Below are 2634 nucleotides of genomic sequence, written 5' to 3' on the forward strand. Positions count from 1 at the left end.
GAGTGGCTGGTGGGTTTGAACCGCCAGCCTTCTGGTTAGCAGTCAAGTGCTTTAGCCACTATGCTACCAGAGCTCCTTAATATCTTATATCTTGTGAATTTATGAAATCCTAGTCCTGCTTCCACATACTGGTAACTTCCTAAACTGGACAACTGGAAAAGATTGCTGTGTTTTCTAGGTTCCTAAATGTAATCCAAGGATCTCTGGTGGCTAAGGCATTGGTTAAGGCAGTGGTTAAGGTATCTGGCTGATAACCCAAAGGTTAGCAGTTCAAACCTACCAGGTTTTGATCTGCAGGAGAAAGATGAGGCAGTCTGCTTCCATAAAGATTATTGCTTTGGAAAACCTATGGGACAGTTCTCTTCTGTCCTATAGGGTTGCTACGAGTCAGAATCAACTCAATGGCAGTGGGATTTGTTTTTAATGGAGTGACATTAATGGAGTGCCCATTGCACATGTGATATGAGGGGAGAGAGAGAGGAGAGAGAGGTATATAGACATATGCATACATATGTATGCATATGTCTATATATGTTTGTAAACATGTGCTTATTCACTTTTTTATGTCACTACACATTCCCTGTCTTGGAAGAAGTAAAGCCAGAATGCTTCTCAGAAGTGAGAATGATTAGACTTTGTCTCATATACTTTGCACATTATCAGGAGGAATCAGTCCCTGAAGGACATCATGCTTGGAAAAGTAGAGTGTCAGCCAAAAAGAGGAAGACTTCAACAAGATGCATGGACACATTGGCTACAACAATTGGCTCAAACAAAGCAGTAACTGTGAGGACAGCACAGGACCAGGTAGTGTTTACTATGCACTAGAACAGACTTGATGGCACCTAAAAACAACACATTCCTTAGTTTGCACTTGTGTATTAGCTGTTGCTCTTTTACCTTCCCTAAAGGAGACTCAGCGATGAAAAATTCTACAACCAAAACATCAGTCCTCACCTGGAAAATTCTACCTACACCTGGAGTAGAATTCCTGACCTTCTGAGCCTTCAGTTTGAATGCCCATGTCCCAAGACAGAGAGTTTTAAACGAAAGCACTCACTACCCTCACAGCCCTCCCTTGGTGCCACATATTGGGAGGAAATCCAAGTTTCCTCTTGTCACTTTTGAAGACTAAGGTAAAGCAACCAGAATAACTTTAAGACTAAAGTTGCTGAGCTTCTGAAAAGTACATATAGTGCTAAGAATACTCTGGGCTCCAACAGAGTATCCAAGAGAAGCAGTAGGATACAAGGGAAAGAGGTCTGCCACTAACTAGCTATGTGATACTAAGAATTTACTTCATCTCTCCAAACCTCAGTTTCTCTATCTATAAAATTGAGATGATAATACCACCATCCTCAAAGACAATCTACACAAAGCACATAGCTCTAGCTCAATAAATGTAAGATACACTCATTTGTATATACATACATACACTCAGATACTCTTGTGCGCACACACACACACATACTTTCACACAGAGACACTCACTTACATGTAAACTCATATATACATCCTTAAAGACTGTTGTGAAGATTAGCGCTAATGTATTACCAAGCACTAGGTCTAACTCAAAAAATGATAGTTACTATGCACAAAAATATGAATGCTTTAATGCTCACAGTAGGAAGAATGCATTAAAGCATTCATATTTTTGTCTTTGAGGATGGTGGTATTATCATCTCAATTGCTTTGTAGGGTTTCCAAGGCTGTAAATCTTTAAGGTGGAGAGGCTGGTGGATTCAAACCACCAGTCTATTGGTTAACCACTGCACCACCAGACATCCTAGGACCTCACTCTAGACCTATAAAAAAGAAAATCTGGGGGCAGAACTCAGCAATCTGTGTTTTAAGGTTATAGTCAGACCTTAATTTTTATCTACAAAGTTTTCTTTTTTTTCATTTAAAAACCCAGAATGTCCCTCCCTGTGACTTCTATCCGTAGAGAGTTTACTTAAGTTGTGATTGTCTGCTTCACTAAAGGACTCCATGCCAAATTACTTTAAAAGATAAGTTCACTTTAGGAGACTTCCAATAAGATGGAGGACTAGGCCAATAAGTGACACAGACCCTCTTCAACAAAGAAAAGAGAAACCAACTGACAGAGATACAGAAGATAATCCGGGAGCCCTGAGATTTGAAAGGAACTATACAGAAGTGGATTAGGTACCAACTAGTGGAAAAACCTGAATGGCAACAGTGAGTACAGAGATGGTTGGAGCTGCGGACTGTCAGCTACTCTGACAGGACCAATAGCCTGAATATTTCCAAGTGGTGTTGGGACCTGAGAATGGATCTAAAGATCAGCTCTGGTCACCAAGGGCTGCAGGGATGACTGCACTGGTGGCCTATGACTAGGAAGGAAAATGGCAAGGAGGGAGACAACCTGAGCAGTGGACTTCCTGCTGTCCAGAGGGCGCAGCCATTTTGATTGTTTACATGTGGCAGCCATTTTGGAAATTTACAGGCAGTGGACATTTTGGATATTTAAAGTGACTGAGGGCACAGCCCTTTTGAATCTTTACAAGTGGCAGCCATTTTGGATTTTAAAGTGATAGCATTCTCATTCGGATTCCAGGGACCTAAGAATAGGCTCTGTTTGCCAAGGTCAGCAGGGACATATGAGAGGCTGAT

Source organism: Orycteropus afer, unplaced genomic scaffold (assembly GCF_000298275.1).
Source record: "Orycteropus afer afer isolate SDZICR_OR568_19922 unplaced genomic scaffold, OryAfe1.0 scaffold00074, whole genome shotgun sequence".
In the NCBI taxonomy this organism is placed as follows: domain Eukaryota; kingdom Metazoa; phylum Chordata; class Mammalia; order Tubulidentata; family Orycteropodidae; genus Orycteropus; species Orycteropus afer.